Here is a 16925-nt window from a genome sequence, read left to right as displayed (position 1 = left end):
AATTATATCATATTATGAAGATCTTCTGCTGTGTCCTCTGGCTCCACTGCTGAAGGCTGAGAAAGAACAGATACCTCTTTCTCTGTAAGATTATATAACTTGTATTCTGCCTAACATAATAGAGAGCATATTTTAGATTGATTTACAAATATTTGGACTGTGTTATTTCTAGGGTGAAAGTTTCCCAGAAGTTAATGAAAATACATACATAATAGACATATATATATACCCATCTATATATGCGTATGTGCATAAATATGTATGTATATTTACATGCATATATAACAGGTTTATGTAATGAATAATTTGTATTTGTTCACAGAGCTGAATTTTTACTTTTTTACTGAGTTTTTATATTTATAAATACAGGGGACAGATGTTGCTGGTGTTGTATGCTTGGTATGAAATGAATATCTATTCCTGTATGTTATGTCCACTTAGACCTGTGCTGCAGAGGCTCTGCCAAGGCCATCCTGGGCACCTGCTGCCAGGCCCTGCCTGGCCCCAGCCCAGGGACACCCGAGTGCTTTGCCTTTTGCCTGTGTCCAGAGCAGCAGAACTGTCACATTCCCAGCTGTCTCTCAGGCTGGACCAAGCACTGGACTAAGGTAGTGCAAGTAAGATTCAGCCTCTATTGCAAATAAATCAAGGTAAAGTGACTCATTTGAAACAGCAGGAAAGTAACTGTTGATACATCTGTCAAATCAGTAACTTCTATATCAAATTTTCACCTCAAACAAGGAATTTTAAGAGATTATAATGTGTTTAAATTTGTACGTGTGGCTGGGCTTCACCAATGAAGATTTGGGAAGGGCTCTCCTCATGTGGGTGTGCCCTTCCAGCCTGCACAGTGGATTTTTTGGGGGAGGCACAGGGTGCGCAGAACTGGCCCCACCGTTTAAGTCCTAAGGATCATCTGCCATGGCCGAGCAAGCTTGGACTGTGACAGTGAAGTCCTCAGGACTACAACCTACAGCCCCTGATGTTCCCAGGAGGTCTCCCATCCAAGTACTAACCAGGACTGACCCTGCTGAGCTTCCGAGATCTGATGGGATTGGATGTTAGGGTGGAATTTAACTGCCCGCCTGTTTAAACATAGTATTAATAACTGTCCTCACAGCTTTGAATTTAAGGTGGGGGCAAATTATGCTTTCTATTATTGTTGACATAAGACCTGCCTCGGAACCTCGGCTGCCGAGGGGAGGTGTCACAGTGGGTGGTGGGGGCTGAGGCCAATCCCGCCCATATTCCAGGTGCACGCTGCTGATGTCACAGTGGCCACTGTGACCTATGGGGCCAAGGGTACAAAAGGGAACCCTGGGCTCAGGCCCTGTGTCAGTGTTACCTGACAACGCGAGGAGAAGGAAGAGGAGGATAGAGCTGCCCAGGGAGAGCCTCACAGTTTCAGGCTCTCAGCCTGTGCTGCAACGTCGTCCACCTCGCACTTCTCACAATCAGCAAAGGAGCATCTCAAGGTGACTGTGGTGTTCCTTGACTGGACAAGAGAAGGGGGAGAGGGGCAGAAGCCTCTCTCCTATTTCAGAGCCAGCGGAGAAGAGTCTGGAGCAGACCTCAGTGTTCCAGTGTCAGGGTCTGACCGCTGAGACGCACCATGTCAGACAGGACAGAGGAAGCCCCCGGAGTGAGTGACCCAGGTGAGACCAAAGTGCCCCTCCCACAGCCGGGCAGAGGGGCTGTCAAGGATGGCCAGTGCAGGGCTGGAAGTGGTGGCAGGGGAGGCAGGAGCCATCCAGCCATCTCGGGGCTGGGGCCCTCCTTTGCTCAGCAAGCCGGGCCCAGCTGGGGCAGGAGGCACCTGCTGGGACACCTGTGCCCGCAATGGCCCATCCTCTCCAAGGCCTCCAGCCCTGTCCTTCATCCAGGCAGTCACAGAGCAGTCACAGAGCAGCCCTTGGGGTCAATCCCACAGGGATGCTGTCCCCAGCCCCGCAGAGGTGCCATTCCTGGTGCCATTGACTCTCTCCCTTTCAGCATGCCTGCTGTGTAAACGATCAGAGGCTGACCCGGACATCTGTGGGGAAAAACTTGAGAGATGTGGGCTCTGTGCCCACATGTTCTGCCTGGTGAGTTGCTCTCTGGGTTCCCTCCAGCTTTCCAACACACAGTCCCTGCCACTCTGTCCTTACGAGCGCATCGTCTTTCCTGCAGTTTTTTGCCACTCTCCTTCATCAGCAAGGGAATAAGCGGGTAGGATTCCTGGGCTTTCTCCCAAAGGATATCCTACTGGCTGTCCACCGGCTGGCACAGAAGGTGAGAGCCTGACATGAGCGGGGAGATTTGTACCAGGCGAGGTTTGCTGGAGCTTAGCCCAGACTCCAAGAAAGGAAGACCAGCCCTTGCCAACAGCTCTGGGACCAGGAGGAGACCCCAGGGCTGCTGCTGATGGGGCTGTTGTGCTCTTTCCAGCGCTGCTTCATCTGTGGCCAGAGCGGGGCCACCATCACCTGCTGTGAAATGGAGTGTGACCTGAGCTTCCACCTGCCCTGTGCCAAGGAGGCTGGCTGTGTCACCCAGTACATTGCACCGTACAGGTACCTCCTTCCCCCTCCTCTCCACCACCAGGGAGGAGCCCAGCACTTCTCACCCCACCCATCTCTTGTGTCCCCAGCTCCTACTGCCCTGCGCACAGACCACAGCAGGCAGTGGAGGCGACTCCCGAGCCAGGCACCCAATGCGTCACCTGCATGGAGCCTGTGGAGGACAGAAAGACTTTCAAGACCATGGTGTGCCCAGAGTGCAAAAGCATCTGGTTCCACAGGGACTGCATCCAAGTAGGAGTAGTTTCCTCACACCCAGGGAAACAGCAGGGGCTCAGCAGCACCAGGGCCTCACTCAGCGCTGCTTGTTTCTCCTGCAGGGACAGGCTCTGTCTGCAGGTATTTTAGCCTTCCAGTGCCCCCTCTGCAGAGGCCATCGGGAATTTCTCATGGATATGTTCAATGTGGGGATCCGAATCCCGTTCAGGTTGGTGTCCTTCTGCCTGGCTCACAACACAGGAGGCTGCAAGTATTGGCCCTGCACTGCTTTGGGAGGGCCACGTTCAGCTTCTCACAGGAGTTGGAAATGGCACAGTGGAAAGGGCAGGGACTCACCTGCCAGATGCCAGGGCAGGCAGAGCTCATCAGTTTTCCTTTTCCCTGTCAGAAAGCCATTATGGGAGGAAGGCGATGCATTCAGGGACCTGGGAGTGAGGCACCACCAGTGCAATGCCAGAGAGTGTCTTTATCCAGGAGGCAGAGAGGAGGCAGAGGAAGAGGGGTAAGTTGCCAGAGGGGGGCCGTGGGGGGCTCTGCAGAGGATCTGTGCCTTGGCAAGGGCTGAAAGCAGAAGGAGCCTGAAGGAGAGCTTGGCCAGATATCCCATGCTTTTGACACTTTGTCCTCACGGCCATCAACCTTTTTGCTTCCCCAGGCCCTGGGAAATGCTCCTGTGCAGCTCCTGTGCTGCCGAGGGTACCCACAAACGCTGCTCCAGCCTGACAGACAGCGCAACCAGCTGGGAATGTGGCAGTTGTGCTCCTCTGGACACAGGTAAGAGACAAAGCACACAGGTGCCCCTGGGCTGGGGCCATGCAGGGCCTGGCATCAGGTGGCCAGGATGGCTTGGCAGAGCCTTTCTGCTCCAGGAGGGCTGGGGGCACTGCTCTGGCCCAGCCTGCCTTGGGCCTGGGGAGCCCTTGACCTTCCCGCTTCCCCTTACAGCCCCCGGGAATGAGTCAGAGCTGGACATCCCTGACCTGGGCACACAGGACAGCAGCTCCTCCACCAGTCCTGGGCCTGACCTCACACAAAATGGCTCCTGCCAGCAAGGTCAGGCCCCAGATCCACAGGGCCAGCGCAGAACTCTGCGTGACAGAACCCATGTGCCAACACCAAGTGCTGGGCAGCGCCAGGCCAGGCAGAGACAATCGGGGACATCCTGCAGGCAAAACTGCTCCCGCCTGCAACGTCAGACCCCAGATCCACCTATCGGGTCCACAAGTCCCCATGACAGGAGCCGCGTGAGACCATCAGGTATTGCGAGTCGCACCCGTAGCCAGGAAGAAACAGGGACATCGCGCAGGCAAAACCGCTCCCGCCTCCAACGGCAGACGCCAGATCGACCTGGTGGGTCCAGAGGTCGTTGTGACAGAAGATGTGTGAGACCACTAAGTTCTGGGAGTAGCAGCTCCAGTCAGGAAGAAACAGAGGCATCCCACAGGGGAAAACGTCCCCACCTGCAATGGCAGACCCCGGATCCATCTGGCAGTTCCTCAAGTTGTTGTGACAGAAGCCGCGTGAGACCACCAAGTGCCGGGAGCTGCAGCTCCAATCAGGAAGCATCAGGGACATCCCGTAGGCAAAACCGCTCCCGCCTGCAACGGCAGACCCCAGATCGATCTCGCAGGTCCAGAAGTCGACGTGACAGAAGGCGTGCGAGATCACCAAGTGCTGGGAGTCGCGGCTCCAGTGAGGAAGTGACAGAGACATCCCGCAGGGGAAAACGTCCCGGCCAGCAACGGCAGACCCCAGATCGATCTCGCAGGTCCAGAAGTCGACGTGAAAGAAGGCGTGCGAGATCACCAAGTGCTGGGAGTCGCGGCTCCAGTGAGGAAGTGACAGAGACATCCCGCAGGGGAAAACGTCCCCGCCAGCAACGGCAGACCCCAGATCGATCTCGCAGGTCCAGAAGTCGACGTGAAAGAAGGCGTGCGAGATCACCAAGTGCTGGGAGTCGCGGCTCCAGTGAGGAAGTGACAGAGACATCCCGCAGGGGAAAACGTCCCCGCCAGCAACGGCAGACCCCAGATCGATCTCGCAGGTCCAGAAGTCGACGTGAAAGAAGGCGTGCGAGATCACCAAGTGCTGGGAGTCGCGGCTCCAGTGAGGAAGTGACAGAGACATCCCGCAGGGGAAAACGTCCCCGCCAGCAACGGCAGACCCCAGATCGATCTCGCAGGTCCAGAAGTCGACGTGACAGAAGGCGTGCGAGATCACCAAGTGCTGGGAGTCGCGGCTCCAGTGAGGAAGTGACAGAGACATCCCGCAGGGGAAAACGTCCCCGCCAGCAACGGCAGACCCCAGATCGATCTCGCAGGTCCAGAAGTCGACGTGACAGAAAGCGTGCGAGATCACCAAGTGCTGGGAGTCGCGGCTCCAGTGAGGAAGTGACAGAGACATCCCGCAGGGGAAAACGTCCCCGCCAGCAACGGCAGACCCCAGATCGATCTCGCAGGTCCAGAAGTCGACGTGACAGAAAGCGTGCGAGATCACCAAGTGCTGGGAGTCGCGGCTCCAGTGAGGAAGTGACAGAGACATCCCGCAGGGGAAAACGTCCCCGCCAGCAACGGCAGACCCCAGATCGATCTCGCAGGTCCAGAAGTCGACGTGACAGAAGGCGTGCGAGATCACCAAGTGCTGGGAGTCGCGGCTCCAGTGAGGAAGTGACAGAGACATCCCGCAGGGGAAAACGTCCCGGCCAGCAACGGCAGACCCCAGATCGATCTCGCAGGTCCAGAAGTCGACGTGACAGAAGGCGTGCGAGATCACCAAGTGCTGGGAGTCGCGGCTCCAGTGAGGAAGTGACAGAGACATCCCGCAGGGGAAAACGTCCCCGCCAGCAACGGCAGACCCCAGATCGATCTCGCAGGTCCAGAAGTCGACGTGACAGAAAGCGTGCGAGATCACCAAGTGCTGGGAGTCGCGGCTCCAGTGAGGAAGTGACAGAGACATCCCGCAGGGGAAAACGTCCCCGCCAGCAACGGCAGACCCCAGATCGATCTCGCAGGTCCAGAAGTCGACGTGACAGAAGGCGTGCGAGATCACCAAGTGCTGGGAGTCGCGGCTCCAGTGAGGAAGTGACAGAGACATCCCGCAGGGGAAAACGTCCCCGCCTGCGACATCAGACCGCGGATCCATCCAGCCGGTCAAGAAGTCGTCATGACAGAAGCTGTGTAAGACGACCAAGTACTCGGAGCTGCAGGTCCCGCCAGGAATCGTCAGGGGGATCCCGCAGGCAAAACCGCTCCCTCCAACGTCAAAACTCAGATTCATCCAGCCTATCCAGAAGGCCCCACACCAGAAGCTGCCCACCTGCACCGAGTGCTGGGAGGCGAAACCGAAGGGAGAACACGTTGGGAACATCCCGCAGGCGAAACCACTCCCGCCAGCAGGGTCGTTCCCGAAATCCACGCAGCCAGTCAAGACGTTGCCCTGGTTCCCGAAATCCACGCAGCCAGTCAAGACGTTGCCCTGACAGAAGACGTGAGAACACAAAGTGACAGGAGTTGTGCTCACCAGTGGGACGGTGAGACAGGGACTCACCACTGGCAGGCACCATGTTAGAGGGCAAGGAGGAAGCCCCCGGAGTGAGTGACCCAGATGAGACCAAAGTTCCCCTCCCACAGCCGGGCAGAGGGGCTGTCAGGATGGCCAGTGCAGGGCTGGAAGTGGTGGCAGGGGAGGCAGGAGCCATCCAGCCATCCCGGGGCTGGGGCCCTCCTTTCCTCAGCAAGCCGGGCCCAGCTGGGGCAGGAGGCACCTGCTGGGACACCTGTGCCCACAATGGCCCATCCTCTCCAAGGCCTCCAGCCCTGTCCTTCATCCAGGCAGTCACAGAGCAGCCCTTGGGGTCAATCCCACAGCCCCGCAGAGGTGCCATTCCTGGTGCCATTGACTCTCGCCCTTCCAGCATGCCTGCTGTGTAAACGATCAGATGCTTACCCAGATATCTGCAGGAAAAAACTTGAGATGGGCACTGTGGCCACATGTTCTTCATGCTGAATTGCTCCGTGGGCTCCCTCCAGCTTTCCAACACACAGTCCCTGCCTCACTGTCTTTACGAGCACATTGTCTTTGGCCAATCTCCTTTATCAGCAAGAGAACGATTGGACAGGACTCCTGGCCTTTCTCCCCCCAAGCAATACCCTACTTGTTCTCAACTGGGTGGCCCAAAACTGAAGACCCCAAAACTGCTTTCCTAAAAGATGAAGATGAATGTAAGCAATAAAGGCAGAATGTGAAGCTAATACATGTGAGAACAGGAAGACAGGCCTTCTGGAAGATAAGGAGCTTTGTCTTCATGCTGCTGCTTCAAAGGAACCTACAAGAGACAAACAGGAACAGGACAACCAGACCAGAGGAGGCTGGCGGCTCTGGAGGAGAGACACAGGGAGAGAGAACTCCAGAAGAAACTCATTCAAGGAGCACTTTCGAATCTGGTAATTACACTCACAACTTTTATCTGAATAGTCCAGAGTACAAGGAAAAGGGTAATTAATGTATGTGAATTAAGATTCCTAAAAATCATAGTCTGGATTTTCTGATACATTGCCAGTTTTGAGTATATATAAAATCCTGCATACCTCGTCCCTGGAATGCCTCTGGAGTTGCAGGAGGAATAGCAGAGGTCATGGAAACACCTTTTAGATACTTCTGTATGACTGCAGCAAGTACTTGCTGTGTTTGACCTGACATTTCCCCCTTTCCTAGGACAGCCAGCCAGCAGGGAAGCACAAACACATCCTATTCGATTCAGACACGGAAAATGAGACGTTGAAAAAAGACGCAAGTTTGGGAAATATGCCTGGAGAAGTAAGTGTTATTAGGCAAAAGCCCTGTGTGACCATGCCTTTTGTTCTGAAGATTAGATTTCCTAGTGAAGTGCCAGAGAAATGTAGGTAAGTTTTGAATTAACATCAGACAGGTTTGAAAGAACTTAACCATTCATCTGAGAAAGCTTGAGAGCTTGGAGAATTTGGAAGGAGTTTGAGATTGGTATAGAAGGTATTCTAACTTAGAAGAGAAAGAACTTCTGTATAATTAGTGTTGAAATTCCTCTGCTTTTAGGCAAAGGCTGGGGAGGAGATTGGGCTTGAGCAGTACAGAAGTATTCTGCTCTTTCTGAGACTGGATGAAGTGCTAAGGCAGTATCTTGTTTTTGTTGAGCTCCAAAGAACTGTGTAAGGCTTCGTCTTTACTATCATTAGCAGACTCCTCATGATTTTACTGCCATGGTTTAGTACAATTTAATACTTTTTTTTTCTCAAATAGAACTTCTTACCTATGACATTTTTTAATCGCATCTCTGCTAAAACTTTAAAGCATTGGGTTTGCTTTTGTTGGGATTTTTCCTTGTAATTGTAGTGAGATTAGGACCATTATCGTTATTTAGCCATTGATATTTTTAAGACGATCTTCCTACCTTTTATGTGGATATTTTTCCTGTGGTCAAATTGAACAATCATAATTTTAATTTTATAATTATAAACCAGAATTGCACAAGGTGTGTATACAAGGTAAGATTGGCAGTAGATTGATCAGTGCTGGAAATGCACAGGGTTGTGCAGGAAATCCACTTTTTAAGGTAAACTGGAAAGTACACGCACAAAATTGGTACTGATTTATATTGTCAGATGTTAATAACCTCCTCCTTTTGTTTTTCCTTTTTGTTTAACAAAGGATAAATCTGCTCCCAAGCCTTCAGGCAAACTGTTTGAGAGCAGCGAGAACGAGCAAGACAGCACGGACGATGAACGATTCATAATTTAACCACAGTTTGAAGGCTAAGCTGGGGAAGAAGTGAGTGAACCCATCACTGGAATTTAGTTTTCCTCTGAGAGTCTATAGGGCCACTTCAGAGGAACAGAACTGGTAGGCTTGTATTATTGCTGAGTATGGTTTTTATCAATTTACAATAGAATTCCCTTCAACAGAGGAAAGAGTGGCCATGGAGGAAATAATGTGTGGTGTTATCTTTGTATCCAAAGAAATTCCTGGAAAAGGCCCCAGGAGCTAAAAATTATTGGTATGTTCTCATTAAGTCTGAAAAAAAGGGGATTGAACGTTGCTGATTTCCTCCTCCAGTGCTTAAGAGCACTTGTTTCATTTGTTTAGCTCCTGAGGCTGCAGTCCCGATTTGGCACCGATGAAAGATTCCGCATGGACGCCCGATTCCTGGAGAGTGACAGTGAGGAGGAAGGTAAAGCTGCCCATACTTCCTGGTTACTGGTAGTAATGGAGCCATATCATGGAGCTTTAGCTTTTGAAGCACCTTATGGCCTCCTTTGCCTTCTTTGGTGATCCCTTAAAAGAAAACCACCCACCTCTGCTGTGGCTCTGCATGGGAAACACCAGGGGTGGCTGTGCTTTCTTAAAGGTGTATGCTGCAAAAGTATTTGGAACAGCTGAGTGAGGCACATGTGCCTAATAAAACAACATTTGAGACTATTTTTAATACAGCATGATATCAGAATGTGTTTATCCACATTGAAAAACTGGGTAAGCGGTGACTTAGAAAAACCCCCTTTTGGATCATTATATTCATTTAAACTGTTTGTTTTGTAGCCATCCTGCAGCCTGTGGCTGATTTGGCAGTCTTAAGTAGGGTCATTTTTTTTCTTTAGCAGCAGAAGGCAGAAAAGCTGAAAATAGAAAAAGTTTGAATATCCACCCCCAAGAAAAAGAAATTAACCCAGTTTTCAGGATTCAATTTCTTTCTGAAACTTAAATTTTTGCCTCTCTCTGCTATTCCCTTCATTGCTTTCATGTGATCTTCTGTAGAGCATCAGCAGTGGCAGAGGGGTTGCAGTTACATGACAGCAGCAGGAAACATGTTAAATACCTGATCTGGCCTTCACATGAAATAGATGCCCAGAATTGTTCTAACCCAAGATTTTCTACAGTGCAAGGGACAAAGTCTCTGAGTAGCTTTTAGATAAAGGAAGTGATGTGTTGATAGACGTGAGCTCTGCTAGTACTGTAGTGATACTATGCATCAAATATCACAGGCTCAGCAGGGAAAATATAATGTATTTCTTGTTATCTTAGCAGAGACAAAGAGCTTGAAGGCAGATGAGGAAGGCGAACTTGCTGCAGAGAAAAAGAAAGCTCTGCAGATACTGGGAAGCCTCTTGAACATCAAGCTGGAACAGCCTAAGCCAAGTAAAACAGCAACAAGTGCCAAGAAATTCAAGTATGAATCATCTGCCATCAGTGAAGGAGTTTTAGGGAGGCTTAAGTTTTGCCGGTGTTTCCTAACCAAAATTTCTGCCTAGACGGCTGAGGAAAGTACTTCCTTTCTTGTGTGTATTTGAAGTCAGTATTTAATGGAATTCCCAGGCACTGACTAGCAGGGACTTTCTAAATGTCAATTACATTTTGGAGAGATTTTGGTGAAGAAGCCAATTTGAATTTGTATCCTACTGTAAAGGTTTGGGGTAGCTTTCATTTGAGCCTTTAGAGTGTCTCATGGTTTCTCTTTGCCTTTCTGTTTTCTTAGAGACATTAATGTCCTCCGTTACGATCCCACCAGACAGGACCACACAGTTTTTGAAAGGAAACCAAGTACTACAGAAAAGGAGAGGTAATATTACAGCTTGGTAACTATAGTTGTGATGTTTCTCCCCTTAGAGAGAAGCCTATGGCAGCAGACTGAGTTTGAAACTACGCAGACTACTATTTTCTCTTTAGTCCTCCCTGTGATTGCAGAAATCAATATACAATAGGAATTGTGAGCACTAAAACCAGCATGCAGTGTCATCTTTTCTTTGTAGTCCATCTACTCTCTGCATGCCATTTTCTGTCCTCACTGAAGGTGAGAAAGGTCAAGTCATGGACTTGAAGATTTGAGAAGTTTTCAAGAGACAAGTGTATTAGCTCTTATCCTGTGAAAAAGCATATTAGCTCTTAACATTTCTTTTGCCAGAAGAGAAATCTGTCCTAAGTATCTTCATTTATGAACTACCACATGTTAAGTGAAAAGTCCCTTAATGATGTGGGTAATAAAAAGGAGGCTTGTTCCTGCCTTTAGAATCAAAGCTCAGATGTTTCCCCTGCACTGCTCTCTCCCTTAAAAGTGAACTCCTCATCAATGGGCATGGCTGAGTTTAGGAAAACATCAAGAGCAAAGTGGCTCTTTCTTTTAAAAACAGCTGTGTTGTGTTACTGTCTTCCAACTATCCCATTTCAGTAAAGTTAAAAGGAAGAAGAAGAAGAAAGAAGAGAGTGAGAAACTGCCTCAAGTGTCTGAAGAAGTCTATTATGATATTGCTGCTGATTTAAAAGACTTATTTGGATCTTCAAAGAGCCAATCAGAGAAACGTGAGGAAATACCCTGGGACAAAGATGATGCAGAGGACTCTGCCCCACCTGACCATTTGGAACCTGTCTCTGGGAGTAACACAGCTCAGGAGCCGAGTGGTTTCAAGTTTTCCTTCTTTGGAGACACAGAGAAGTCAGGTGTAAAAGAAGGTAAGAGCAGGACAGTGCAATTTCTAGTGAATGGCTCATGTCAGGCACTGTGCAGGAATACAGTGCCTAGGAATTCAGAATCCAGGGCATTTTCAGAGGCAAAAGTGAGTAATGAGGCAGAATCATTATGATCTTCAGTTACACTTGCCAGGATTGTGGTAGCTCAGCTTGCGCCCCAGGAATCTTGAAAGGGATGTTTTGAGAAAGAACGATTATTTATTTGTTTTTTTTAAACAGTGATGGACGTTGTTGTCATCCCCTACATTTCTCAGACAGGGAAAAAGGTGATATGCCAAGTCAAAGTTTCACACAACCCAATAAGATTTGAAATCAAAGGAGTGATAATGGGAGTATTATGAGCAAAAGCAAATCCGGAGTTGACACCAAGAACATTCAAGATTGCTTTATTATTTACTTAATTTTCTTATTGTACCTTTAGAAAATTGAAACTGAATGACCCATGACTATAGGGGATATAAGTGTTACACACTCAAGATTAAAACATACTGAATTAAGTCAGTCAGTAAGGTAGGAAACAAAACCAACCATGTGAAGTTAAATGAAAGATTTAAAACAAACAAAAGAAACCAGAAAAAAACAAGCCCCCCACATTTTTACTGACTTCAGAAAGGATTCACTGTTCTGAATGCAGTAAATAAAGGTTTCAGGATATGAAAGAGACCCCCAGAACAAAGTGAAAAATACCTGAGCCAAGATGTAGTTCAGAAAGCCCAAGAGGGGAGGTTTCCATCCTTCTTAAATCTGCTTTTCCAATGTAAGTTCTTCACTGGGAAGTAGGGTTTTTTGCTGGCAAGTAGAGGAATAATCTGATTTTTTATTTCAATTGTGATAATCTTGCAGAGCCCTACATCCTTGAAACAATAAAACCTGGAAAAGTCACATGGCAAGAAGATCCACGTTTCCAGGACAGCAGTTCTGAGGATGGTGATGAACCAGAGGCATCAGAAATTGAAAAGGATCAAGAAATGCAAGTTGTATTTGTTTTCTATTTGGTTGTAGTAATTTGCTGCTGTGAGAATATTAATAGCAGCACTCAGGTCCTGGGAAACTGCTGTCTTCATTCCACATCTCTGAGCAATGGAAGTTATCCTGGAAAACCATTCCTTGCTGCACAGAGTGTAACAGTGAAACATCCCAACAGCCCATTTGCTTTGACCTTGAGTAAAAAAATATGAAAGCTGAGTTTGTGGTTGAACACTGGAGAAATTAAGTGGGTAATTTTGGTTCAACCCAAACCAGGTTTGGTTTGGCCAAAAGTCAGAGACATAGTAAATTTTCTTTTATAAAAGGGTCTTTTTTATAGGAGACCATATTTGGTTACTGTGAAGGAATGTTCTTCCATGCATTCTGTTTCTCTGAAGCACTACAGCTTTAACTTGCATTAATGGAATTTGACAGTAACTTTCTTGATGTTAAAGTTTCCTTGTGTTTGTCCAGGTTTCTTTGCTTGCCACAAAGAGAAAGTACAAGATTTTTCTTCTTCTCCAAAGACGATGAACGACTGAGAGGTACAACAGAACTTACTCACTGTCACTTCTTTTTTGGTTTCTTTCAAAAGTCTTACTGAAAGTCAGGGAAGAAGTCCTGTCTAGTTATTTGTTCTGTAACACAGGTGAGAGGTTTAAGGAAAAAAATAAATTGCAAGTTTTCATTCGTATTTGTGGTCTAAATTGAGGTAGAATCCCATGACAAACTGCTGGTAACAAAAACGCTGACCATCTGTCTTGCTTCCATTTTTTTTCAGAGAATTGCCTAATATGTACCTGGCCTTTTAGAGCTTACCAAAAAAAAATCACAAATGCCTTTCAGGCATATATATCATCATTAATTTTTTCCTCTCCTTCTGGTGTTACTATTCATAGTGTTGAATATTCTTATTAGCCACTTATGTCCACATCGTTCTTGATTCTAATTAATGTGGATTTTTTTTCTTCTGAATATAGTGAATTTTGTATTTAAAAACAAACAAAACAGGAGCAAACATTCACAGCCTCGAACGGTTCCACAGACCACAACAAGAATTGCTTGTGGTATCTTATGCAGTAACTTATCAAGACAGTCTTAAATAATGTTTTTTTCTTGAGACATATGAGGTAACGGTCATGAACTGTCTTGCTGTGTTCATACAATTAGTGCACTGAAATCTTCCAGCCTGTCTGATTTACAGGCCCTGTTGAAAGTGAGACCTCAGTCCTCAGCAGGCATGAATTTTCTTGGGAGATGTGGGGTAATGGTGCTGTGCTCTTAATGAAACAGGTGCAATTTCACTGCAGTTCCTATCTTGGCATATTAACTGCTGCTGCCTTTTGTTTTTCTTAGTACACAGGGCAGTAATTCAGAGCATTTCTGTTGGAGCCAATCATGTTGTGGGGGATAAGAGATTATGAATGATAGGAAGAATATGAAGAATAGACCTTCTGACTTGATTGCTGTCTTGCTCATGAGTTTTACAAACAGCAGCATTTTCAGAAGTGTTTAAGGAAATCAATTTGTTCTTTTTTGGGCAGAGGGCCCAAAGTTATTTTGTAGATCAGTGGATCTCAGTGAAGAACAAGATGGTTGGGAAGATAGACGAAGATTATTGATTGAGGTGAGTATTTAACATCTCTTCTTTGGTAACTGTGGGCATGAGGAGGGAACACGGCTGCTTATTTGCATGAAGAATTAGTTCAGGACCTCTAGAAAGGCTGGCAATTTTGTAATTGCCGAGGAACTAAACTTCTGTAGTATAAAAGTGTGCATAACACCATGTTATGATGTCCCGTCAGGTAAATTAGTGAATCTCTGTAATGTACAGGACCAGTTACTTAAGTGTATGTAAAGATACAGGTGAATTTAGAAACTTGTATTAATCATTATTATTTTATTCATAGTTTTATGTTATATTTTATATATTTTCAGGAATGCCAGAAGAAGCTTGAAAGTTTCCCAGAAGTTAATGAAAAGGCATATATAATGTACATATACATATATACATACATCTCTATACACAGACATATACACATACACCTATATACATGTATACAGATGTATACAAATACATGTAGATATACATAGACATATAGACACAGACATATATATGTATAAACATAAATACATATGTATACATATTATACATATATACACATACTTAGGCATAAATAGACATACATATATACTTATATATGCATGTCTGTATACATAAATCTAAACATATAGAAATAGACACATGTGCATTCTCCTATATATGTATCTATACATATACACATATACACACACATATATACATATCATACATATATACACACACATATATACATGTACATACATATATACACACATAGACATATATATACACACATATACATATGTGCATACATATATACATATATGCACATTTAAAAATACACACATATATACATAGACCTATATACATACCTATACGTATACACATATGCATACACATATATACCTATCGATACATATATACACACATAGACATAAATATACATACATATACATTCATATGTACACACATATGTATACATACAGTCGCATGTATGTATGTCTAGAATGTATACATATGTACACATATACATATGCATATACACACAGACATTTATATACATAAATACACTACTTACACATACACAAACGTACATACATGTACATATATACACAGACATAAATATACATACATATACAGATATATACCTATACATATAAATAAAAACATATACACATATACAAATACACGTGTACATTCACCTATACACATATCTATGCATATACACATATGCATACACACATAAATACCCCTACATAGATACGCATACATGTATACATATACAGAAATGTACATACATATACATATAGTCACATACACATGTATACATACTTATACATATATACACATACTTCACCATATAAATTCACATACATGTACATATATACATGGTATACATACATATAGTCATACCCATAGGTGTAAATACATATACGTAGATACACATATACATATATACACATATACACATATACAGATAAACACACAGACATAAATATACATAAATATACATCTATACATACGTACACATATGTACATATATATACATAAATATAAACATATACACGTATACAGATAGACATATATATACACACCTATATACATATCTACATATACACATATACATATGCGTAATCCATAGATACACATATACATATTTACACACATATACATATATATGTACATATATACGCATATACATATATACATGTACACATACATACACATATATACACAGATACACACATAGATGTAAATACATATGCACAGATACATAAGTACACATATATAAATATATATGCATATATATATACACATAAATGTAAATATATACACATACACAAACACACACACATATATATACATAGACCTATAAACATATATACATACTATACATATACACACACACATACATGCATGTACAATTTTGCACACATATACATATATACACACACATACATATAGTCATATACACATATATACTCATATTCACATACATATATACACATGTAGACATAAATACACATATGTACACATATACATACATACATATACATATATACATATATATGCATGGTATTCAATAAAGGGTTTTATATATATACATATATATATGTATTATGTCTACCTAGGCCTCTGCTGCCAAGTGTCTCCAAGTCCTCCTGGGCACCTGCTGCCAGGCCCAGCCTGGCCCTAGCCCAGGGGTACCCGAGTGTTTTGACTCTTACCTATGTCCAGAGCAGCACAGCTGCCACATTCCCAGCTGGTTGTGCTGTCCCTTAGGCCGAAGCAGCGTCTGTGAGTGCCCTTGGCAGCACAGGAGCATTTCCCAGGGCCTGGGGAAGCATGGCTCTCTGACAGGGAAAAGGAAAACTGATGAGCTCCGTCTGCCCTGGCATCAGGAAGGTACAGGGTGTCCCTGCCCTTTCCCCTGTGCCGTTTCCATCCTGTTCTGCTGTTGATACGTTCTCTGACTGACTTACTGTTATTTTGCCTGCATGCTTTTCTCTGTTCCAAGGGTACACTTTAAAATGCTCAATCAAGATTGATTACCATAGGAGTGAGGGGTTCATCAGACCCGCTGTTAACCCCATCAGTCCCAACAAAAGCCACTGCTGTCTCCTCATCTACCCATCCATTCACTCCAGCATAGAAGGCTATGAGACTGTCAAGCATGATTTTTCCTTTTATTCCACCAGCTTAGAGATGACATTCAGGATGATGTCATCTTCCTAGGGAAGGAGGTGACACCGATGGGCCTGGCATTTCCTAGCTCCTTCTTGCTGCCCTGTTCAGAGACTGGAGTGATGTTGGCTTTTCCCAGTCTCGGGCACCTCTGCTGGGGAATCACCTTCCCTGGCCTGCTGCCAGGGGCAGGAGCAGAGATTTCCCTTGGCCAGGGCTGGAGCCCTGGAGTGGCACTGCTTGAACGGCATTTTCGTCCAACAGTGCCAACCTCGCTGGCCGCCCCAGGGCCTGGCATTTGCCCCTGCGCTTGCTGCAGCAGCAGCCGCCCTGACTCTGTGGCAACGGAGGGCTCGGGACCTGCCTTGGACCCTCGGCTGCTGAGGGGCTGCCTCACAGTGGGTGGTGGGGGGCTGAGGCCAACC

The 16925-nt window shown here is 46.0% G+C and overlaps 1 long non-coding RNA gene across 1 annotated transcript; it reads left to right on the top strand.

The window, feature by feature from the left end:
- The first annotated feature begins 13599 nt into the window (after window positions 1-13599).
- Window positions 13600-15923, top strand: LOC139669930 (uncharacterized). Its single transcript, XR_011697344.1, has 2 exons — window positions 13600-13860; window positions 14172-15923. It is a non-coding gene; the product is annotated as an uncharacterized lncRNA (long non-coding RNA).
- Window positions 15924-16925: the final 1002 nt, after the last annotated feature.

This window comes from Pithys albifrons, chromosome 3 (assembly GCF_047495875.1).
Source record: "Pithys albifrons albifrons isolate INPA30051 chromosome 3, PitAlb_v1, whole genome shotgun sequence".
NCBI classification, from domain to species: Eukaryota; Metazoa; Chordata; class Aves; order Passeriformes; family Thamnophilidae; genus Pithys; species Pithys albifrons.
Note: the sequence above shows the minus strand (reverse complement) of the source record. Positions and strands in the feature narration are given on the sequence as shown.